Source organism: Neomonachus schauinslandi, chromosome 13, assembly GCF_002201575.2.
Source record: "Neomonachus schauinslandi chromosome 13, ASM220157v2, whole genome shotgun sequence".
In the NCBI taxonomy this organism is placed as follows: Eukaryota; Metazoa; Chordata; class Mammalia; order Carnivora; family Phocidae; genus Neomonachus; species Neomonachus schauinslandi.
The window spans coordinates 90,929,827-90,954,111 of NC_058415.1; the positions used below are offsets into that span (position 1 = coordinate 90,929,827).

The 24,285-nt window shown below is 60.3% G+C and overlaps 2 long non-coding RNA genes across 2 annotated transcripts in view; both read left to right on the plus strand.

The window, feature by feature from the left end:
* The window catches only part of LOC110581840, a 20,702-nt gene extending 6,414 nt beyond the window's left edge, over positions 1-14,288 (plus strand). The window contains exons 2-3 of the long non-coding RNA XR_002480405.1: positions 1,192-1,296; positions 14,231-14,288. This is a non-coding gene — a long non-coding RNA (uncharacterized LOC110581840). The remainder of the gene's footprint in view (positions 1-1,191; positions 1,297-14,230) is intronic.
* Positions 14,289-19,027: 4,739 nt separating this feature from the next.
* Positions 19,028-19,571, plus strand: LOC110581849. The gene is made up of 3 exons (XR_002480406.1): positions 19,028-19,051; positions 19,139-19,343; positions 19,494-19,571. It is a non-coding gene; the product is annotated as an uncharacterized LOC110581849 (long non-coding RNA).
* Positions 19,572-24,285: the final 4,714 nt, after the last annotated feature.

Consider the following 24,285-nt stretch of genomic DNA (forward strand, 5'->3'; position numbering starts at 1 on the left):
GGAGGCTACACAGCTTCCCTTACATGCCCCCGCACACACCCTTTCCCACCCCCCACCCTCTTTCCTCTCCGCCCCTCCCCCTCATTCTGTCCCCCTCCCCCTCTCCCCTCTTTCCCTTCCCTCCCTCTGTCCCCCTCCCCCACCCTCTCTCTCCTCTCCCTCCTCCCTCGTCTGTGGGCACTGGCTTCTGTGTTGTGGGGCAGGGCACTGCATTCAGCAGGTGCTCAACACACGCTGATGATCTGCCCTGTGGAGGCAGAAGTGGGACCCCAGGGCACAGCCAGGTCAAATGAGGAAGATGCTTCTAACCACTGCCTCAATCAGGAGTGAAGCACCTGTCTCCAGGGGCATGTAAGGGAAGCTGTGTAGCCTCCAGCAGAGGGGAGTCTTCTTCATCACAGTGAGGCTGATCCAGAGCCTCAGACTGGGCCCCAGGCCCCCGTCTGCCCCTGGGGCTGCCTCACTCCCCCCTTCCTCCCTGTCCACTGCGCAGCTAGGTTGACAAGTCAATCCAGCATTTCTGTACCCGTTTCTGAGGCTGCTGCCTGGGCTGTCCCCCCAGGCTCCGAGGGCTAGGATGCTGCACAGTTCTGGAGGGCTGCTAGCAGGTTGTGGGGCAGCCCCCAGAGGTGGTGAGGCACCCACCTCCCTGAGGCTGTCTGTGTTCAAGGCCACGTGTTCCTGCAAAGGTGAAGGCTGGAGGGGCTGGAGGCCAGACAGACCCCAGAAGGCAGAATCGCCATAGTGCCGGGTCCCGCTGGGCCGCTGGCCTGAGCGGAGGGCGCTCCCGCCCGGACGCTGGAGTCCCTGCATCAGGGGCTCAGTGGGGCGAAGCTCAGGGCACCCTGACCCCCTACTAGCCCCCATTTAGAAGGTACTTGGAAGAGCTTGCCAAGTCCTTCTGGGCAGATGGGCAGGGTCTGCTCCTCTGTGTCCTGAGCCTGGAGTGATCCTCCCAACGCCCTGTGAGGAAGGTGGGACCCTGGGTGGGGTGCCCAGCTCCTCCTGCCCTCTGACAGCTCCCCGCTGCTCCCTGACCTCCGGCTGTTGGTGGAGGGACTTCCCTGCCCCACCCCGTGGGGCTGGGCGGCAAGACAGGCCTGGACTAAGGGACTAAGGGATGGCCGGTGGAGGCGAGCGGGACAGGCCCTCCCCCTGGTTCCGCAGCTGGCTTGCTCTCTTCTGCTCTAGAGACCTGCCCCCAGGAGCATGCGAGGAGGAGGAGATGCAGGAGCAGACCCGAACCCAGCCTGCAGCCTGGCCCCCCACACCTACCTCGGACCCACAGACCCACCGGTGAGGAAAGCACTGTGGGTTCTTGTAACCAACTGAATTCGGGGGTGGTTTGTTATGCAGCAAGCGCTGACTAATACTAATAGTGTATACAAAACATTTCTCTGCCTGACACGGCTCAGATTGGCCCAGTGACCCGGCCCCGGCCAGGACTGCCCCCTGTCCTCGCCACGCTGTCCCGGCCTCCAGCTGGTGCCCCGGCCACTTCCAGCCTCCATCCAGCCTCCACCCCCGGGCCTCAGGATTCTGTCCTGACTCCTTATCACCTTGCCGTGGCCCACGAGGCCCTGCTGACCTGCCACATGCGTGCCAGACACTCACTCACTCTGACACACTCACACTCATATCCACACACTTGGACTCACACCTGTGTTCACATGCACGCTCACACCCATAGACGCACACACTCACACTCTCTCAGACTCATATCTGCACACTCAGACTCATACTTGTGTTCACACACTCAGGAACGCACTCACGCACACACTCCCTTCTACTCACACACACACTCACATACACACACATTCTCTCACACATTCAGGCTCCAGCTGCAGCCTCCTGGCCCTTGTACAAGCACTTCCTCTGTGGGAACGCCCTGCCTGGACCCCCTCCTTCCCCTCGGCGTGGCTATGCTGCCTCCTCCAGGAAGCCTTCCGTGCCTGTGCTCACCAGTCACGCGTGTCCGTGTCTGTCCCTGGCAGCAGGTGCGGTGCCCCATACACAGCAGGCACTCGCTCTGTGCTGACTGGATCACTGTTTGCCACAGTGTGCTGGGAGGGTGGCTCGGGCCCTCACAAACCCAGCAGTGAAGCGGGGGCTCTTTCAGGGGACCCCGGGGCCCTCTGAGCTTCCCATGAGCTTCCCATCCCGAGGAGGCAGCTGCTGCGGCCAGGCCCCGGGGCTGTGACTGTGTGGGCTTTGTCCTCAGAGGCTGTGGGCCCCACCACCCTGCACCCACCTCCTCCCTCCCCAGGGACGGCACCATCTAGGAAGTTCCCTCCCCCGAGATCCAGAACCAGGGGAGTGGATGGACCTGGGAGCCCGAGCCCCACCACCCCGTTGCCCACGTTAGCCCCTCAGCCCGAGTGTGTCAGCTTAGCCTCCCAGGGCCTGGGTCTCAGAGACAGGGATGGCAGCAGCCCCCGGCTGAGGTCACAGGGACATACAAGGGGCTATCTTACAAGTGCTACCCTCCCAGGGGTAGTTAGACTCCATGGCCCCTGGAGGAGGGTGCAGGTGCGTGCTCCTGACCCCTCCTCCCCAGGGACTTGGTGAGGCCCCAAGGATCCAGTGAGGAAGGGGCTTGTAAGAGCCCACAGACCCCTCCCCTCCGCTGCCCTCCCCTCGGAGGTGTGAATCACCTCCTGTGTCAAGGTGCCTGGCCCTCAGGTGCATGGGGCTAGCAGGGCTCTGGTCTTCAGGGAGAGTGTGCAGGGGAGGGGCAAGGAGAACCCGAGGGTTGGGCGGGCTGAGTTTCCTCAAAGCCTGAGTCACCAGTCTCCGAATCTTGGCTGACCCTCAAATCCCCTGTCGGGACTCCTTCCATGGAAGGCTGGCACCTTTCCAGTTGGAGAATCTGTGGGAATCCCTCAGGTGGGCTCAGCCTGCGGACGCCAGCCCGAGGGGCTGGGGCAGTTACTCGGGGCAGGATGACGGCTGGGCCCCGGTGCCGGGCAGCCGAGCCCCATGGGGACTTGGGGAGGTTGTGTTCTGCAGGGCCCTGCAAATTCGAGCCTTCCCCAACTGCCTGCTCAGTGGGACTTTGCCCCCACGCTTTTAGAAAGCATAGCTCTGCTGTTAGCCAGGAGAAGGGACGCAGGGGCGAGACCACAGGCCAGGAGGAGCAAAACATCCAGGAGGGAGGGGACAGGACTCAGGGGGCAGGAGAGACCGACCTGAGAAGCCGTGCCTTTCATCAGGGAGACTGGGAGTAAGGACAGCCGGGAGGTTGCTGTCCATAGGGGCGGTGGGATCCCTTGTCAATGACCCAGCAAGTCCACTGCCAGGCACATGCCCCCTGGAGACGAGTGTCCAGGGCCCCATCAGGCACTGGGGGGGCACCTCAGCCTGTGGGTGATGGCTCCGAGCTGTAGAGGACCCAGGCATCTCTGAACAGCGGCACACATGAATAAATCCTCATGTGGCTGCCCGGGGCTCTCCTGAGGGAATGGTGACAGCCCATTGTCTAAAATTCCAACAAGCAAGAGTGGTCCCAGGTGTTAGGGGTTAGGCCGGGGAGGGATGCTGGGGGCTCTGGGGCCGTTTCCGGGGCTGGTAGAGTCTGGTTCTTGCCTGAGTAGCAGCTATGCGGAGTGCTCCTTGTCCCAAGTCACCTTCCTATACATTTGCTACCCTTTGACTAAAAAAAAAATCGAGGAGTTATATTTAAAAGGGGGGTATCCCCAGGTGAGCCCCTCTCCCCGCAAGTTACCTGGAGGCCCAGCTCCCTCTGGGTTTTGAAGTTGAGATTCCTATCAGTTGGAAGCCATTGGCCTGTCACACTGGAGGCTGGGCTCAGGGTCTCGCTGGGCTGGGGGAGGCCTCCTCCACCCCCACGCTGGGTCCAGAAGCCTCTGTGTGGGCTCAGGTAAGAGGGGGATGGGGACGTGAAGCAGATGATGTACCCCAGGTGAGTAGCCAGCAGGGGAAGGGGCCCCTGGAAGGAGGGTCGCTGCCCGGGTCCTCGAGGACCCCTCCAGTGCCGGAGTGGGGCAGCGGCAGGAGGAAAGAGCATCCTGAGGTTATCTGTGTCCTGGTCACCGTGGCAAACATTGGGAAAAAGAAAAAATTCAATCAAACAATCCCATAGTCCTGGCACTGGACAGGAGGGCACGCATTCAGGTGAGGCTGGGCGCCTGTACCGGCCTGTGTGTGTGTGTGCGTGTGTGTGTGCGTGTGTGTGCGTGTGTGTGTGTGCGCACGCATCTGAGTGCGCACGTGTGTGCGTCCGTGTGCGGTTTCCACAATGCACACAATTGCCTCTAAAGAAATGGACATGTTCTTTAGAAAGAGGATGCTTTTTTGAATTTCAATTGGCTGTCTTAACAATGTCTGTTTAATTAGTGTGTTTTGAAGGGGAAATGAAGGAAAATTATAATTCATCTGAGAAAATGGTTGTACGTGCTCAGCTCTTCTATCGGGTTCCGGAGGAGCCGCCCTGGGTCCAGCAGAGCCGGAGCCCAGAGCCATCCAGGCCAGAGGAGGGAGGGAAGAGCCGCTGTGGCCGGAAGTCGGGGGATCTGGGGAACTGGAGGACAAGCGTGGGTAGGGTGATGTGCCCATCCGGGTGCCCGCAGAGTGCTGGGCACAGGGGCACAACGGGGAGCAGGCCCAGGGCCCCCCCCCACTCGTGGGCTTGAGATTCCTATCAGTTGGAAGCCAGCAGCCATGGGTGGTGGCAACAATTTTCGGTAGAGAAGGAACGGGGGCCCCACTGGAGACCTGGGTTCGAATTCTGATTCCGTCCTTGTTCTCTGCCAGAACTCGCCTAGACTCAGCTTCCTTATTTGTAAGATTTGTAAAAAGATGGTGTTGAGTGTGAACCAAATCAACCAACGACTAAGAAAGGGTTTCCCGAGTGTCAGGGCCTGGAGGAGCATGGCCAGAACGCACCTGGAAGGTTCCAGGGGCAGCTCTCTGTCCCCTGGAGGGCTGGGTCTCCGCCAGGCTCCCCTGTGCCTACCCGGCCCTTTGTGTCCTCCCGGCTCGGTGAGGCAGGTGCATGGGGCTTGGTACTCGAGGCTGCATTGTGCACAGCCGGGCCCCCTGGGGTCTCCAGGCCCCGCTCCCCACAGCGGCCCACCCCCTGAGGAGGTCCAGGGAGAGCCCTGCTGGCGTGTCCTGTCCACCTGGCAGGCTCCCGAGTCTCCCCACTGGTCCACGCCCTTCCCGAAGGGTCTCTGCTCGCCCCCACCCCCCACTGCCCTGGTGGCTTTGGCCTGGGCTGGGGGTGGGGAGTCCCGGGTTCCTCCTCCCCCCACTCGCCCCCTCTGCTCTGTGGGCACCAGCCTGTACCAGTGCGACAAAGGGCTGTGGGCAGCTCTTGCCCAACACGCTCAGGTGTCGGCTCCCGTAGGAGGGAGTGGCTCAGGGGGAAAGGTGCGGGGGCCCCAATTTCCAGAAGAGTCTGCGTATCTGGGGTCCATGAGGGGCGCCCTCCACAACACCCTCACTGTCCAATGAGGCAGCAGCTGCCCCTTCCTGGATGCCCACCGGCCAGACAAGGGCCAGGCCCGTCCTCTGGTTTAACAGGACTGTCACCACCCCTCGGGGAGGTGAGGGAGGTGGATGCGCTAGCCTCATGGGCCCCTCTGTTCATGACTGGCTGGTTCTAGTTCCCAAATGGGACTCCAAAGCTCCTTCCCTGCTCTTAGTGGGGCAGCCCGACACGGGACCTTCCTGCAGGGCGGGGCCACAGGGCGACCCCAAGCACTATCCCTGCAGTAGCATTCCTCTGCCTGCGCCCTCTGTCCCGCCAGCCTGGGGCAGCTGTGACGCAGTGGCCAGCATGCCCACCAGCCCGGTCTTGCCCACTCCCTGCCTCTGCAGCTAGCTCTGCCAAGCGCTGTGTGCCCACGGGGTCTGCACAGCTGCCTTCCGGGCGCTGGCTTCCCTGCTCCCCATTGTTGGGCACCTGGGAGGGCTCCAGCTCTTCGCAGTATGAATAGCGTTGCTATAACCATCTTGGCACAAGCTGCCTCTTTCCCCTCCTGATCACGTTATTTCCCTCTTGCAAGGGTTTGGGTGCTTTCCCTGACACATTCTCTTATGCACCCAGGAGCTGGCGGGATGCCGCCCAGAGGTTGGCGGCCACCCAGGCTGCTGAGCCTTGGCCTCTTGCAGCAGATGAGACCGCCCTGGGAGCCAGGGGCCACTCCCTTCACTTTCAGCACGCGTGTCCAGCTCTGTGCCCAGCACCGGATCCGCACAAGACTTTGGCTGTGCCAGGACCCGCACCCCCGTTTCATAGATTCAGATGCTGAGGCTGAGAAGTTCAGCCACCCCACTGATGTGGTGGCAGGGAGCTAAATTTGACCCAGGTTGGTCTGACTGGAGGCCAGGACTGGTTATCAGGACTCCATCCTCAGGACCCCTTCTGGACCCACAGTGTCCTGTGTCCATCCCCAGGTGTCCACTCCGGTTTCTTTGTTTCCCTGTCCTGGGAAGTGCACCTCCCCGTTCCCATCTGCTGTCCCGTCTCCCAGACTCCTCACGGGGTCACAGGTCCTTGCGGAGCCAGGAGGATCCTGCCTGGGCCATCTTGGGCATCTTTGCCAGCTCCAGGGTGATCCTTGAGGGCCAGGACCTAACTCCCTGGTGTGCGTGTGCTGTCTGGTGGCAGGCCACGTGTGGAAGGCTGTGGCTCTCCCTCCAGCGTCTTTGTCCCCACCGGCCTTGGCTAGAGCTAGTGGACGGGTGGATATAGATGCACAGTTGGTCAGATGGACAGGTGGGTGGTGGATGTACAGTATGACATGTCACAGAAACCTCTGCAAGGAGACACGTGAGCCATGTCCGAGGGGAGAGGAGAGCCGACCTGCATCCCACACCCTGGCTGCATGTCAGCAGGGTAAGGGGTCCTCTCTGGGATAGCTCACCGCTGGGAAGGACACGACAAACTCAGGTCCCTCTCCTGCACCCGCAGCAGACATGACTAACCAAACACGGCTCCTGCTGCTGAGCCGGACTCCCAGCCTTCCTCCCGTAGCCAAGACCAGCTGATTGCAGTTGGCACCGAGGCCATCCTGGCCATCCCAGCCAGGGTTATTACTGGAGTTATTACTGAAACCCAAATTCGTTGGTCCCACCAGCCTGTGGGTACCAACAGAGTACCTGGAGGGGTAGGGCTCGGACTCCTTCCAGCCTGCTTCACTCACAGAATCCTCAGAGCTGGCTGGCCCCAAGGAGCTCAGTGCTGCACCCCAAAGGTTCCTGGTGCCTCAGTTTCCCCTTCTAAGAAACAAAACCAGGGCCGGAGGTTGTCAGGTTGTCAGCCAAGGCCCAGCCCCATGCAGTGCAGGCATCATGCTGGGGGTCAGCCTGCTCACTGCTTTCTGGGCACCAGGTGAGGTGCTCAAACCCCTGGGGCCTCAGCAATCCCAGCTTCCGGGGCCCCATCTCCAATGGGGTGTGCCAGTGGGTCTGAGGTGGGACCTGGAAACCTGCATTTTTCACAAGCCGGTGCAGGGCTCTGGGGAGAGTGCAGCCCCGTGAGAGTGCAGCCTGGCCAGTCAGGCCCATGGGCCGGCTGGGCGCTGACCCCCACCCACCCACCCCCTCCATGGGAGATATCTTCCCCAAGAGCAGGTCCCGCCCGGGGTAGGGCACGCCTACCCGTAACAGTCACAGCTGTAGGGGCCTGCGAAGAACCTTTAGGTAATTCTCCAGGACTGTCCCTGGGGAGGGGTGGGGGGTCTCACGTTTCGTTCCTCTGGATGGCCCCACTGCTCCTTGCTTGGTAGGGCCAGGCTGGTCCTCTCTAGACCCTCCCTCCCCTTTCTCCACCCTGCTCCAGTCCCGCCTGACCGAGCTGCAGGCCCCCCTTGGTCTGGGTGATCTCTCTGAGCCCCCGGTCACTTGGCCTCGTCAGCCCCACTCGGGGCCCAGTGTCTGTCACGTGTCGCCAACCAGCTCCATCAGTGAAGGGTGTGCTGGGTGCCGGGCCGGGGCCCGAGCAGAACTCCTGCTTGGTTCACCGAGCCATTGGCACACCCTTGGGAGGTTGAGTGACCGGCTCTAATCTGTCCCCTCGGATCCGAAACCCGGCTCTGCCCCTTGCAGCTGTGTGACTTTGGGTGATTACTCAGCCTCTCTGGGCCTCTTTTCCTTCCCCTGTGAAATGTACAGTCATGCACCTGCCGAAGGTACTGGGAGAATCATGTGGAACCAAGAAAATCGGGCCCAGACAGGCCCTTTGTGAGGATCGCATGCTGGAGGCATGGGACAGCCCTACCCGGACCCGGGTTTGAGGCGTCCTGAGCCGCCATGTGCCGCCCCGGGCCCGCGGCCCGGAGAAGCTGCTATTAATGGTCGTACCGCACCCGACAGCCCGTTCTCCTCCACGGGGACCGCAGCCTGTGAGCTTTGGCACCAGCGTGCGCGCCGAGCTCCGAGCCGCCGCCCCGGCCGCCTCCCAGGTGGGGCCCACCCGCCCGCCCCATGTGGTTGCCCACGCCTCCTCCACCCGCCGGGCTCTGGGCCACACACAGCCCATGCTTCCCCCACTGAGAGTCAACAGACCCATTTTAGCAAACGTGGAAGCCGCAGAAAAGCAGAAAGTGGTAAACAAAGTGCCCCGAGGCCCCCTCCCCACCCCTGGCCTCCAGGCGCCGGCTCCCCGTCCATCATTCCTTACATCCCACTCACCATCCTCATGAAAGCCTGAGCCCTCGCTCTGTCCCCGGCCCCACACCCAGGGGCTCTATCCTCCTGCCAACCTCCGGCCCTGCTCTTGTTGGCGCTTGTTTCTCAGAAGGGGAAACTGAGGTGCCAGGAGGTGCTATGTCCCGGCGGGCAGGCGGGTGTGGGGGCGTGCAGTGCACCTGGTGGGCTGTGGCCCCGAGGCATGAACCAGGGTCTCCCTGACCCCCGCCCGGGCCTCCTAGCCCAACGGGGACTGAGCAAACACATGCCAACAGTGTTTACAAAGAGGAGAGCAAGGGGACCGTCCAGGCTGTCCCCGACGTCCATGCTGGAGGGGGTGCCAGAGGTGGGATTTCCAGCGACTAGGTGCCGCCTTTCCTGGGGCGCTAGGCTGGAGCTTCCCGCCCCCCCGCCCCCCCCCCGGAGGCCAGGTGGGCTCAGCTGCCGGGGGCCTGTCTGGCCCCGTGTTTTCTCAGCGGCTGCATCCGGCCAGGGCCGAGTCAGAGGCAGCGGCTTGGCCCCCAGGAGCGCCCACATAAATCACCCCAGCAGCGGCATGCCCTCCACGCCCCCACCTTTCCCGCCGCCCTCCGCCCCCACCGCTCCCCTGGGCCTGCCTTCCCAGCTCGATTAGCCGCCGGCTCCCCAACGGGGCTGTCTTCCAGGTGAACATTCCTTAGAAAAATGACTTCATTATCACCTTGGACAGCTTGGAGTTGGGGGAGGGACGAGTGTGGCCCAGAGGGGGCAGGCGGGGTGGACGCCACCTCCCGGGGGCTCCTCAGGCAGCTGGGCCCAGGGTGGCAGGAAGGCCTGCAGCCCAGGCGTACAGAGACCCCCACCCGGTGGGCCTGACGGAGACGGATCTGTGGGCCCAGGGGCTGCAGGGGAATATTACATTATGATAACAAATCACTCTGCTGATTGGAACTTAATTATGTCTCTTTTATCTTGGTGACAGTCACGCACCTGGGCTCGAGGCTGGCTGGGGCGGGGGACTCAGCCCCTGGGGATTCACGAACCGGAGCCCTCCCCCACCCAGAGGAAGCCACCACCGCCCTTCCCCCTCTATCGAGCAGGGGAGACAAAGGGGGCTTCTCCTGCAGGAGAATCCCCAGTCACCAGGGTCTTGATGGGAAGGGTGGGCCAGGGCAGTTTGGGGTGACTGGGGGGCTCTGCCCCGTCCTGCCCAAACAAACCCAGAGGGCCAACTGACCTCGGCCAGACTCTGGGGCACAGCCACCGTGCGGGGGCCTGACCCCTCCAAGTGAGCAGCCGCAGGGTCATAATCTCCCGGCTGCTGACCACGGAGCAGCCCTGGGAAGGATGGTGTCCTATTCCCCGGGCAGCGGGAGGCAGACAAGGCAGCCTGTCAGCGTCCGCCTTCCAGGCTGGGAGGGGGACTCAGCCGGCTCCTCTGAGCCCCGGGGTGGGGCAGGACAGGACAGCAGGGCCGGCCAGCTCAGGTGAACTCGGGGGGCAGCTGGGCCTTCACCGGAGCACAGGCCGACGATGGCCAAGTCCTGTTCAGAGAGCAAAATCCTACGAATTCCTACCCTTCTGAGGGCAAGTGTACCCTGTAGATTTTTCTGGAATGGCTTTGATTTGGGAAATATTGTCCCAGGAACCAATGAAATACCAGTATGCTGACGTTTGGGTTGTGGCCCTGGGGCTGCTTCTCCCAGCCCGGGGTGAGTTCAGATCCTGGACTGTATTAGCCACAGGGGCTTTGACAACCGCCTCGCCAGGGTCCTCGGTGAATGGCAGGTGCCCGGGCAAGTCCTGGGCAAGTCCGGGGCCTTCCGGGGCCTCGGTCCCCTCCCCTGGGTCACAGGGTAAAGACCATGAGCCCCAGCACTGGTGCGAGGCTGCATGGGGGCATGTATGTTTTCAGTTCCACGACCAGCCCTGGGAGGCCCTGGCCCCGACTGGGACGCCGTGCTTCACGACGTCAACTTGGACTCCTCCACTCGACCCTGCGAGGGTCCAGTTATTGGCCCCTCTGCACAAGTGTGGAGACTGAGGCCCAGAGTGACGACGTCATCTACCCAAGGCCACACCGCGGCCAAGTGGCAAAGGCAGGCTTTGAGCCAAGGCGTCAGGCCCGGATGTCTGCTCTTGAGGGAGGCTCTCTGGCTGCGTGTCTGGCTAAGCGCATGTGCCCCCCACAGGCAGATGCTGTCGTCCTGTCATCGTGTAGATGATGACGGGTCATTAATCAGACAGCAGGTCCTGTCTGTGCCCCGCAAGACATGCGATAATGCTGAAGGGGGCGCTCATTTGGGCTCAAGAATATGGTTCCCATGCCAGGTCCAGGGCATACACGGATCATTCCAACATGACTCGGGCCTGGGGGGCTCCTTTGCCCCCCACTGGAGAAGCTGGGACTTGGGGGCACATCACCCGGGGGGCTGCCTAGGGCCCCAGGCTGGAGGCCTGAGGGCCCGTCCCAGGGCCGTCCCTCACAGCTCCTGGCTGTGGGGTGTGCGTGGGGCCCGTGCTTCACCTTCGCCAAAAGGCTGCCAAGGGGGACCGCAAGAGTTTGCCTTCTGATGGAGGCGCCGGCCGACCTTGGCAGAAGGAACGGCGTTCCATGGACTGGCTCGGGGCTGCTGAGTCACCGCACAGGGTGATCCATCAGCCCGGCCACTGATGGCAGGAGCCGAGAAAGATGTCATTGCTTTGGGGACGGGGAGAGGGTGGGGTGGGCCTCTGTCTTCCACCCAGTTCCAGGCAGGGGTTGGGCGTCACTTTGTGGGGAGGGAGGGGCCGGGTAGGCAGTCTGCTCCGTATGAGTGTGCATGGGCTCTGTGTGTGCGTCTGTGGGCATGCGCTGCAGGCGTGAGCATGCCTGTGGGTGCACGCATGCCTGTATTCCCTGGTGTATCGGGGGCACCCGGGGGCCCATGAACACGCCTTCTCGGCCGGTATCCTGCTGTGGTCCGCACGTGTGTTCCAGTGTTTGCAGGCAAAGCACAGACCGTTGGGACTTGGAGGCAAGACTGTGAGCTGGGCGGGGAACCCCAGATCTGCCATTTGCTAGCAGCCAGATCTGAGCCCCATCCCTCTCACACGAAGACAGTGCTGATGGCCAAGCTGGCGTCACTGGCTCGCTGTGACGGTTAATGGAGATTCCCAGAGTCCCCAGCGCCTGCCATCATCTAGGGCTGCACACTGAGCCTGGGTGTGTTCTCCTGAGAAGCAGAACCGAAGGGGTGTGTGTGTGTGTGTGTGTGTGTGTGTGTGTGTGTGTGCAGAGAGAGAGAGCGGAGGGGTTTAGTGTAAGGCGCTGGCTCAGGGATTGTGGAGGCTGAGAAGTCTTGTCATCTTCTGTCCACGACCTAGGGCCCCAGAGCCCGTGGTGTAAGTTCCAGCCCAGGTCCTAGACCCGAGAGCCAGCGGCGCCCACTCGGTGGGTAGAAGAGTGACTTCTCCTTTTGCCGGCCTTTTCATTCTCTTCGGGCCCTCAACAGGTTGGGTGAGGCCCACCCACACTGGGGAGAGCGAGCGTCTTTACTCCATCAGCTGATTCCAATGCTAATCTCATCCAGAAACACCCTCCCAGACACACCCAGACATCAGGACACCCCATGGCCCAGTCACGTGGACGTAGGAAAGGAACCACCACCACGTGGGCTTGTTGGACATGGGTGTGCAGATGTGTGTGAGCACATCTACTCCCCTGGGGGTGGTAAGTGTTTGCACTTGAATGTAACTGGGCAGGTCAGTGTGCCCATGGGTGCTTCTCCGTGAGCTGTGTGTGCACACTTTTGTGCCCGTGGGCTCACCCTGCCCAGGCGGGGCTGTATGAGTGCTCACATGTTCACCTGTGGGCCTCCGTATAGCCAAGCCGTGTCTCTGGGGACTGCTGGTCAGTGGTGTAATGCTTGCTGCTTGGCTCGGGTCAGGCTCTGGTGCCTGGCCATCTCTGTGTGGGCTCCAAGACACGGGCTGGCTGGGTTCAGGGTCCCCAGCTTGATGGCCGTCCTGCTGGGCCTCCACCTGCCGGTGGGGATGCCGGCTCAGATGGGGCTTTGGAATGGCCTGGAGGCCCCAGGAACCTCCCTGTCTGCCCTAGTCTTGGCGTCGCGGGGGCACAGACACAGAGGAATCACGGCTGCCCGGGGACCTGGAGCCACATCCCCAGTCCCCCGAGGAGGGCTGGTAGCCCACGGCCATCCCCAATGCCCACCATGGCCCTTGGCCAATGAGTGAACCAAGGCCCTGCCAGGAAGGCAGTGACCCATCTGCCCAGCAGCTCACAGTGCTCAGTTTGTCTCCGACGCATGAGAGTGCTCCGTCTTGGCTGCGACTCTGAGCCTGTGCCCAGCGGTGCCTCCCAGCGGCAACCCCGCTCGCTGGTGGGGTGAGATCGGCGCCCAGAACCGGCCCTCCCCCACGGAGGCACTACCTCCCCAACTCTCCAGGAAGAGGCGGCCGCGGTAGCAGCGAGCAAGTAGCCTTCCGGAGCCGCGGCGCCAGGATCAGACAGGCCCGGGTTTAAATCCGAGCCAGAGCGCTATGGGCAATTTGCTTCCCCATTCGGTGCCTCAGTTTCCCATTCCTGCCTTGGGGCCTGGGAGAGGCATCAGTGAGCGGGTGCTGCATGGTGTGAGCTGCATCTGAGCTGCCAAGTGGAGGCTCCGGGTCCCTGCTGGCCCCTGCCTCCTCGGAGCAGCCGGGGCGGACCCAGATTGCTCCCCAGGCTCCAGACTCACCTGTCTTCCGTCACATCTCAGTGAGCTAGTCTTGTCCCTTCAGGGAGGGCAGGGCTCCTTGTCACCGCTGTCACGTGTCCTCTCTCTCTCCATAAGTACCAGCTGTGAGCCAGGCCCGGGGAGGTCACACGGCCCGACGTGGGGCAGGGCTGGGAGGTGACCCGAGGCTGCAGGGCTCCCGGGCTGTGCTGGGCCGTGACTGTAATACCTGCTCTGCACCGAGCCCCAGGTGCCGTGGCACTTAGTGGGTGCTCACTTAGCTGGTTGCTTGTGTGTGAGTGTGTGTGTGTGTGAGCGGGTGTGTTTGCACGGACATCGGAGGCCAAAGCTGTTGGTTCGCAGTGGGGTGAGAGTTTTGTGGTGACATCGAGGTTCTTCAATCATTTGTCCACAACCAGGTCGACATTAAAAATTGCATGCATACGTGTCAGGATCCGTACCGGAGACCTGCGTGGGAGGCAGGGGAGGCACTGGTGGGGTTGGGAGTGCCGCTCCAGTTGAGTTTGGAAGGGGTGGGGATTCCTCCAGCTGCAGAGCAAAGTGCGCCCCCAGGGGAAGGGGTGCGGCAGGTGTGGGGCAGGCGAGGTCAGAGATGGAGCCGGATCCCGGGGGCCTCCCCTGCCATAGGTAGGAGCAGAAGCCACCAGGACCCCAAATCCGGCAGAGCCGTGGGGTGCTGGTAGGAGGAGCCCTGGCCTCAGCGCCCTCACGGGGGGCTCTTACCCCTCGCGCACTTCTGCCCCAGGGGGGTTTCTGTCTCCTGCTTCCATTCGGAATCTGCTGGCCCAGATGGCAGCCATTGCGCGGGGCCGCCCCCCAGATCCAAAGTGGAAACAGATGTGTTTGTTCACGCCCAGGGAAACTCACACCGACAGGTGGCCACGGGCCGCCTTCACGTCCAAAGCCCCGTGTCTGGCGGAGAAGAATACAAAGGACGCCCCGGATGGAAAGGGCAGCTTCAGGCCACCTTTCCGCCAGACGGTAAACTCACTGACGGCTGAGTTGTCTCCCCAGCCCTGAGCAAAAAGGACCCTAGTCAAAATGGGCCAAGCGGACGAGGGAAGCCTGACAAACACCCCCAACCTCCCAGAGGTGCTGAGAAGGAAAGGAGTTTATTCGATATGTTGTGTTCGTATCAGGCTCGGGGCGACCTCTGGAACCCTAGCCCTGGCTGGGAACGGAGCTTCAGGATGATTCTCTAGGGATAGTTTTCACAGACACCTGATCCCTGAGGACCTGACCCTGCGAGGTGGAGGCAGGTGCCCTGGGTGGAGGCCTGGCTTCCATTCCTCCTGCGGTGGCCGTCACCTGGAGGGAGACATGTCCGAGCCCTGAGCTTCAGTCTGCCCCATTTGGCGGTATAAGCTGCAGGGGTGAATCTTAAGAAATCTTGCACGGAAGCCCAGGCCGTGGGACCAATGGAGAGGCTGCTTCGCTGGACCAGGTGGGAGGAGGGGGTGTCTCAGTGAACCCCCGGGCCACCGTGGATCAGGCTGATGGAACCTGGCTGGGGGAGGCAGAGGGGCTGTGGGTCACCGAGCCCTGCTTGCCACGCACTGCCCACGGGCTTGCTGTGCTAGGCTGGGAGCCGGGCAAAACCAGGCCGGCAAGGTGCTCGCACTCAGCTGTCCGAACCAATCCACCTTAGAGACCGCGTTCTTTCCAGGAAAGGCATCCTCACTGTAAGCCTAAGTGGGCAGGGAGGAAGATGGGCTGGGGGAGCATCTCCCGCCAGGAGGAATAAAAGGGCCAGCTTGGCAGTCTCTTGACCCCAGCTTGGCCATCAGACATGGGACAAGTAAGTGCCTCTCTCCAAAGACCATCGGTGAGGTCCTCAGTGGGGTCCTTTCCAATATGGCACCTGAGGCCACCTCTTACTGGATCTGCCCAAACCTGAGCAGAGCACAGGTCCCACCCCCATCATCCTCTCCTATGTGGCTTTGCCCTATGCCATTTAGGGGCAGCCCACCTCGGTGGGGCTTTGTGATGATGGCCGAAACTCAGCTGGTGACCCCAGACTCACGGCGTTCAAAGAGCACGGTCTGTTCTCCCAGGAAGGAGCTGGTGTCTTGACAACTGTCCCTGAGCCCTGCCCCCACCTGCCAAGCCCCCCACCCCCAACCTGCTTCCCTTGCTGCTGGAGGCCAATATCTGAAGGGCAGGGGAACAGGGCCCAGGCTGCCCCACAGGGTTGGTCCCAGCCAGCCCTGGCGGGGGGAGCCTTGTGCTGTGACTCAGTGTTCTTCAGAGAGACAGAACCAGGACGATGTGCATAGAGAGAGGAAAACATTTCTTATGAGGAATTGGCACACAAGGTCACAGAGGCTGACAAATCCAGATCTGCAGTGTGGGCCAGCAAGTGGAGATCCAGAAGAACAATGGTGCAAATAAAATGTGAAGGCAGCCACTGGGGAATTCACTCTTACTCAGGGAGCGTTAGTCTCTCTGTTTCTCTTAAAAAAAAAAAAAAAGTGTGTGTGCGCGCGCGCGCGCGCGCGCGCGCCTTCAACTGATTAGATGAGGCCCACCCACATTATTGAGGGCCATCTGCTTTACTCAGTCCACAGCTTCAAGTGTTAATCTCATCCAGAAATGCCCTCACAGAGACAGCCAGAATAATGTTTGACCAGCTATCTGGGCACCCCTGGCTCAGTCAAGTGGATACATAAAATTAACCATCACATTCGTCATGATGTTTCTGCCGGCATTTCCCTCCTCAGTGAGACAAAGACCCCTTCCTGTGCCCTTTCCCCCCAGGGCTGAGTCCAACCGCATACCGAGTGCTCCCCTGCCCACCTCATACAACCACACAAAGTACTTTCTGATGAGGATGACTCTGGACCTTTGGAGGCTCCACCCCCCTGCTGTGAGTTTTTGTGGACACCCCGTGGGCCTGTAGCCCCAGTGCCCATGAAGACAGGAGCTCGTGGCTCACCCCAGGTGGACTACCTGGGTATGTGTAGACGGAAACCCCAAACCCCTGTGGGTGGGGGGGCTGCCCCTGGTTTGGGGCAGAGTCCTAGAGAGCAGGCCAGGCAGACAGAGCCAGAACTGTGAAGTGTTTTCACTGTTCCAGTCCATTTCTCCCCATGCCTACACCACTGCCTGGGCCCCGCGGGCTCCCCCTGACTATGTCTTGGAGTTCTTGCGGGGCTTTCCACCGACGTGCCTGTCCCCCGCATCTCCACCTGACATCCAGAGCGTCGTTCAGAAGTTCACACCTCTTCCTCCAAAATGACCCTCCTCCTCTCCTGCAAAGCCTTCCGTGGCTCCCCAGTGCCCTCAGATAAAACCCAGATTGTACCACATGACTGGCCAGGCACCGTGGGACCTGGCTGTGCCCCGCCCCCCCATAGCCACCCCCAACTCTGCTGCCTAGCGAGACAGAACCACTTGCTGCTCATAATGAGCCATGTCCTCTCCAGGTCTCTGCTCAGGCTGTTCCTGTGCCTGGTGCACCCTTCCCTGCTCATCTGACCCACCCCGCTCATCCTTTAGACCTGGCACTTCCTCTAAGAAGCCTTCCCGGGCTTTGCAGGCCAATTAGGAGCCCCTGCTCTGAACTCAGGCTGCTCCTAACACATTGGGTGTGACCTCCATGTCCCTCCTCCCAGAGTGTGAATTCTGTCAGAGCAGGGCCCACACCGTGGGCCGTTCATCCTAGGGACGTGGGAGGGGTCAGCTGATGTGAGCTCTAGCCTCTGAGCGGAGAGTGAGATCAGGCATGGAGGCTTCTGTCATCGCAGGCTGCAGTTCCAAATCTGCTCATACAACACGTTCAAGACCCTCAGCTTTGGACCTGGAGATGGCGGGTTTCCAGGGCATCCAAGAAGGGACAGGATGCAGGAATTATGGAGCCGGCCTCTGGGCTTTTCCACTCTGACAATACAGGTGTGCTGGCTGAGTTCACGGCCTGGAAAAACCTTTTTTGTGCACATTCTTTAGAACACACAACTGGGTGGTGGTGGGGTGCCAGGCTCCCCACTCTCCCCGCTGTGCAAACACCTTCTGAGGGCATCCTATGTCCTCCTCTAGAAGAAGTGGCTGCCCTTCGCAGCCCGAGCCTCCCCAGGGGTGGCATTCCGCATGGCATGGTGCTCTGTGCAGAGCACGGGGGTGGGCAGGGCTGTGGGGGCGACAGGCCCGCGTGCAGACGTTGGCCGGGCAGCGCCAGCCCCGAAGCGCTGGGATCCTTGCTCAGGAATCGCTCCGTGACTGTCCTCAAACCCAGCGGCTGACCACCGCAGAGATGTTGCGTCTCCCCGTTCTGGAGGCCAGAATCTAAAATCAAAGTGCTGCAGGGTTTGTGTTCCCAGGGAGACCTGTGGGCGAGGATGCTTCCTGCCTCTTCTGGCTCCTGGGGGTGCCTTGGCTGTGGCTGCACCCCATCTCTGCCTCCGGGGGCATGTGCCCTTCTCCCCGCGTGTCCCCGTGGGCCATCGTCTTGTAAGGACTCTGGTCCTATCGGCTTGCACCTTCGCTGAGTACATCTGCAGTGAATGACCTCATTTCCAAACCTGCCCACATGGGGAGGTGTGTGGAGCGGGGCGGTTAGGACTTCAACGTATCTTTTTGGAAGAGGGATAGAATTCAACCCGTAAGAAGTGATCGTAAGGGTCAAAGCTATCATGTTCATAAAAGGCCTTGCCCCCGGCCTGGCTCACTGCTGGTGGCCTCCAGGGGGAATTAGAATCCCAAGCATGGGGTCTGGCCCCGCAGTGGGGCGTGTGGCTTTACCTTCCGGTGGAGGGATTGCCCGGCCCCACCTGTGTGGGGGCATCTGCTTCTGAGAGCCTTGGCCCCTGCCCCAGCACCAGGACAAAGACTGGCTGCCCACTTGGCCCTACTCTTGGGTCAGCTCCCAGAGTGCCATCTCGGGGGAGGCCCTGCCCATGGGCGGCTGTCCCCCCTGGGTGCTTCAGGGCCCCAGCAGGAGCTGGGGACCAGCTCTGGGGGCAGGAAAGTTCCAAAGCACCATCTTTGCAAGAGCAACGAGGTCTGCAGGCTGGCTGGACGGGCCAGCTGAGGGGTGATGGGGTGCCCAGACAGCTGGGGGTTTGAGGGTGACTCCTTCCCACAGAGTCAGCCCATTGAGCTCTGCCTCCCCCAGCCCAAGAGAATAAAGCCCCAGGCCTCTTTTTTCTTGGCTGCTGAGGTCCTGGAGGGAGGAGCAAACAAAGGCTTCCTCCACCCCCTTCATCTCCTGGCCCACTCTTTTCTTCCCTTTATCATGCATTTTAATAGGGTCAGACCAAGATGGATGACCCCCCGCCCCCCCCCCTCCCCCCCCCGCCCCAGGAGAGGGGCAGGGCTGTCCTCCAGCTCTGGCACTCCTGCAGGCTGCCAGGAGGAGGCGTCACACGGACGGCTGAAGGCAGCTCGCCCCACCCCCACGTGGACCCTTGAGCGCCTGCGGCAGCCTCAGCCTGAATTCTAGTCCCGCGGTCAAGGAGGCCACATGTGGGCTCCGCCCCGGTGTGGGAGGAGCTCAGGGGACCCCGCACCCAGCTCCCACTCTGGCCGGAAGGACAAGAGGTGGCCCCTGGTATTCGCAGGTGAGCCTCTGCTCTGCTTCCGCTCATCCGACCGCTCATTCACGCGGGACCCGTTCAGCACCCCCTCTTTTCCCTCGTGGTCCACCGATTCACTTCCTGGGCTCCGAAGCCGCCGGCCGCGCGGTATGCTCCCGCCCCCCGCCAGCGCGGGCTCGCTGCCTCTCCAACAGCCAAGGATGTGGACGTCATCCTCATCTTCCCATTTCACAGACGAAGAAACCGGGCTCCTGGGCCTCTGGGGGAGTGGCAAAGTCAGGGAAGGCCCTTTGACCCCCGGCCCCTGGAGCTCCCCCACCCTCGCGGGGGCACTGAACCACTGCAGGCCCACCAAGGCTCTGCTCCCCGCTTCAAGCATCCGGGAAGCGAGATTGGAACCGGGCACTCAAGTCTGCAGGCCGGCTCCGCCTTTGCTCAGGTACTGAAAGCGCTTCTGAAAATGTGAAGGGCACGGTCTCCCTCCTGGGGGTCAATTCACAAATTAACCTTAAAATATAAACGTGGGGCTTGACGTTTCCCTTAACAAGAGGATCGTTCGTCGGCTGCTCTGGCTGGCTTCTCTTTCCAGGGGCAGCTCTGTGCGCAACAGCCGAAGATGGGAACGGCCCGATGCCCACCAGCCGATGGACGGCTAGCACCAGGTGCTGTGTCTGCACGATGGAATATTACTCAGCCGTAAGAAGGAGTGAAGCGCTGACCCACGCTGCCGTGTGGATGAACGTCAGGAACGGCCTCTAAGCGAAAGAAGCCAGACCCAGGAGGCCACCTATTGCGTGATTCCGGGTACCTGAACTGTCCAGAACAGGCAAATGCCCAGAGATGAAAAGCAGATGGGTGGTTGCCGGGGGGCTGGGTTTCGTTTTAGGGTGACGGAAATGTTCTGAAATTAGTGATGGTGGTTGCATGGCTCTGTCCATACACTAAAAGCCACTGAACTTAACGCTTTAGAAGCATGACGTTTATATGTTCATTACACCTCAATTTTTAAAAATACCAAAAAAAAAAAAAAGCGATAGAGGGGAGCTGTGATCAGCCAGGGGCCACAGCCCCCTCTCTGGCCAAACAGATAGCAGAGCAGGTCCTGTCCCCGGCACTTTGTGCATTGGGTGCAGGCACAGCCCTGGCTCACCTCGAGGCAGGGAGGCGGGGGTTGGGGAGGGGGGATGGCATCTGTCCAAGGTGACCGGCAGCTGCCCTTCTTAGCCCAGCTCCTTCATTTTACAGACAGGGGACTGAGGCTCAGAGTGGGACAGTGACCGCAAGGCCAACCCTCGGCCCTGAGCTCTTTCCCCAGGCAGCCCCTGGGGTGATGGGTGCTTCTATCCAATGGGTGCACCTGGAGACCCAGAGTGTGGACGCCAAGGCTGGATTTCAACTGTCCCCTGGGTTTGCAGTCAAGTGCTGTGGCTGTCATCCATTGCTGCAGGGGGGCTAGCCCCCAACACCTAGCAGCGTGAGGCTCTGCACCCTCGGAGGCTTACCCTGCAGACGCAGTCCACAGCCTTGTCCTCCAGCCCCGGGGGCAGCGGTAAGTCAAGGTCAGCCTGCTGACCACCGCCCTCTGTGAGGTTGGCGCCTGCCAGGTGCCCCTCCCCCAGCCTCTCTGCCACCGGGTTTGGGTCCCACGCCCTCCGCCCTGCCCCTTCAAACCTAGGGTGCTGGCCGTCCCTGTCCCCAGCCCCGGGTAGGGTCCTGTAAATACTCATTCTGGTGAGCACTCCTCAAGTTACCCTGCTTGGGACTGCCGACGTGGGGAGCCCTCACTGATGCACATCCCAAGGGGAGAACGGGCAAAGGACAGTGGACAAAGTGCCCCCGCTCTTGCGAATTCTGTCTCTCTCCGAAGGGAAGCTGGGTTCCGATCGTGAATGTGAAGAAATAGTCACATACCCTGGTCATAAGGGAAATGCATACTGAAACCTCAAGATCTCACACACACACACACACACACACACACACTTACCAAAATACAGTCAAAGTGGGTGGCCAACCCCTTCCTGGCCTCACCAGGCTGTACAGGCTGGACCCACGGTCATCCGGCAGTAGGTGTCAAGCCCGGCGGAGAGCACACCTCTGACCATTGTTCCAGCGCTGGGGAGTGATGACCCGAGAAGCACAGAGGTGCAGAGGACACTCCGAGGTGCTTAATTCTGGGGAATAGCTAATTACTCTAAATCTGCCTCCTGGACCCCGCTGTAACCATCGTAAATAATAGTTTGAGTATTTAATGAGACAGGAAAATGTGCGGGATGTAATTTTAATAGAAAAAAATAAGGTACAAATGGTAGATAGACTATGATCTCTAGATTAAAAAACATATAATATCATATATAAAATATATGACAGAGAAAAAGACTAGTGGAAAAGCCAGAGTATTAATAACGGCTATTTCTTCATGATGGGATTATTAGTATTTTTATTTTGTCTCTTATCCTTTACCTTTGTACAGTTTTCCAGACTTTCTCAAATGAGTTACTCCTTTTGTTGTTGTTCTTTAAAAAGGAAACAACTTAAAAATCCATGCCACGTAGCATCAAAGGCTTATAGAGGGCCTATCTCAGGCAGATGGCTTGATGAGCCGAGGAGTGTCTTACGAAAACGCACACATGTGCACTGCACTCTACAGTTTGCTGATGCCTTTCCCTGGTGTCGTAGCTAGCTCTGGCCTGCCTCGCTGTGTCACCTCGGGAGAACTCTCGAGGCTCGACCACCTGTCCACTCAGACTCAGCTGGAATGCGTCCCCTCACCCATGCACACTGTAAATCCTGTCACCTTGCAAGGGAAGCCAAGGTCTGCAGGGCCCGAATGCTCTGAGCTGAGCCGGCCCCGGGCAGCGGGAAAACTATACTTGGGAGCACTGAGAGTCACGGAAGGAGACACTGACAGGTCACCAAGAGCCGAGTCAAGGTGAAGGGATCAAGACCGGACACGAACGGGCGGCCTGAGGCTGGTGCTGCCACGGTCAACAGGGCCACAGACCGGCACGCAGAGGACACAGATTCTTAAGTGAAGCAGTAGGGGCCACGATGATAGGCAGGTGGATGGGGGTTTGCCAGGAAGCCCCCGAAACGTGATGCCACATCCCTCACCTGCAGGGGCTCCTGCTCAGGCCCTGGACCTAACTCTATAGTTGGGATTTTGTATTTATTTTCTTTGAGAGGTTTGCAAAGTGCGTATGCCCCTGCCACGCAAGGCCTGGACCTGCCCTGATGTGGCCATCTGTCCGAGCCCCTGAAGAGGACTCCTGGCTGAGAGAGGGCAGCGGCGGGCCCTGGGCAGGACCCCTGCAGCCTGTGGCTCACCCCCTACCCCTCTCCCTGCAGCAGGACCCCAAGGCGCCCGGCCCGTTCGTCAGCCTCACTAGCCCTCCTGGTCTCTGGGGCTCCATTCCTGCGGCTCCTTCAGCTGAAAACAAGCTTCCTCAGAGATTCCCTTCACTTGTGAGGCCTCCTCCCACCTTGGTGCCCCCGGCCTCCTGCTCACCATCTATCACTATACCTTCCAAACCAGAAACCCTGAGACAGGGCACCTCTGCCCCGGTCGCTGCCGTGTCCCTACTGTGCCACCGCAGAGAAGCTCAACAACTTTTCTCTAAGTAGACACCAGAGTGAAGGAACGAATAAAACCAGACCCTTGCCAATCCACGTCACCCAAACAAGGCACAGGAGACTGACGGGGCGGCGAGCCTCCTGCTGGCGGCATCCTCATGCCCTAGCCTCCTTGCCCTCCGTGGCATGCTTCGTGGCCGGAGCAGGGTGTGGGCCCTGCAGGAAGGCCCCATCCTGGCTCTGATTTCCTTCCCATGCACAGAGGAGCGCCTGCCCTGCCCTCCTACCTGCCTCCCCCTCACTGCCCATTTGGGGCACCCAGCTGGAGCTCATCCAGAGGCTGCGGGCCACCCCAGGCTTGGCAGAAGGGGTAACCGTCCCCCACCGTCCCTGGCACCCCATCAGCCCAGCCTCACGGCCAGACAGGCCTGCTGCTTCACTTTTGACTTGTCATTGTCCATAATGCCCTATTAAAAGTTGAAAATACATTTTCCTCCTGCCGATCTTTTTCCTTTTCATTTAGCAAACATTGATTTTTCCCCCCTCCTGCAGGTGGAATAGAAATGAAATCACACACGTCTCTTTGGGGTGATTTAGTTGTCAGAGATAGAGGCAGTGGGCAGACGCGAGGCTCCTCCTGTCCACGGTCGGTCACCGGGTGACCTGGGACGGTCATTCAGCCCTTCTCCTCCACTGTGCGCCCCTGCCAGAAAAGGGGCCCCACTGCCCCTGTCCTGGGAGAGCAGGAGGCCTGATCTGCCATCCAGGGGAGCCTCCCGGGAGGCTCAGAGGAAAGCTTCTGTAAAAAAAACAAGTTCAAGGTTGTGCAACACCAAGCACCACGAAGTGGCAATTATCCAATTAACTTGATGAGTGCAGACAGAACTGCCGGTGTCTGCTCTGCGTACCCCACCCCCCGGGTCAGTCTCCCGATCTCGGACAGCTGCAGCGGATGAGAAGGAATGTTGGAAACAAGACGCTGACCTCCAGCCACACCCTGACTGCCCCTCTCTGTGCCCTGATCTCCCTAGTTGGGGGGGGTGATAGAACCTCCCTGGCAGGTCTGCAGTGAGAGGTCTGGGGAGACTAGGGGAGCAGGTGCTTAAAGGAGGGCACACGGGCAGGATGTGGGGTAGACCCACTCGCATCCAGGGCCTGATGTTTCCATCAGGGTCAGCATGGGCAAACTCATCTGTGCCTCGGTGTCTTCATCTGTTCCATAGGGATTCTAACAGCCTCGGTCTCAGAGATGCACAGCACAGAGCGAAGCTGCTGACGGTGATGGTGGTGTTGATGATGGTGATGGTTGATGATGGTGATGGTTGTGATGATGGTGATGATGATGATGATGGTAATAGTGATGGTGGTTGATGATGGTGATAATGACAATGATGTTGGTAATCATGATGATGGTGCTCATGATGGTAAAGATGATGATGATGATGTTGATGGAGATGATAAAACATCTTTCTTGTAGGCTCTCTGTATGGCCAACCAAAGAAACAGCCTTGCCAAACAGCCTCTCCAAAGCGATCCCTCCCCCACCGAAAGGCGGAGTCTGATTCCTCTCCCCTTGAATTTGGGCTGGCTCCACAGCTTGCTTGACCAATAAGACCTAGGGGGAATGATGTCATGTTACTTCCAAGTCTAGGTCAGATGAAGCCTTGCCGCCTTCCTGACCCACAGGCCTCTTAGGACATTCTGAGCACCCTAAGATGTGGCATAAGATGTCCAGCTGCCCCGAGGCACCATCTTGGAGAGGCCACCTGTAGGCAATCTGAGTGACAGTCCCAGCTGAGCCCAGCCTTTTA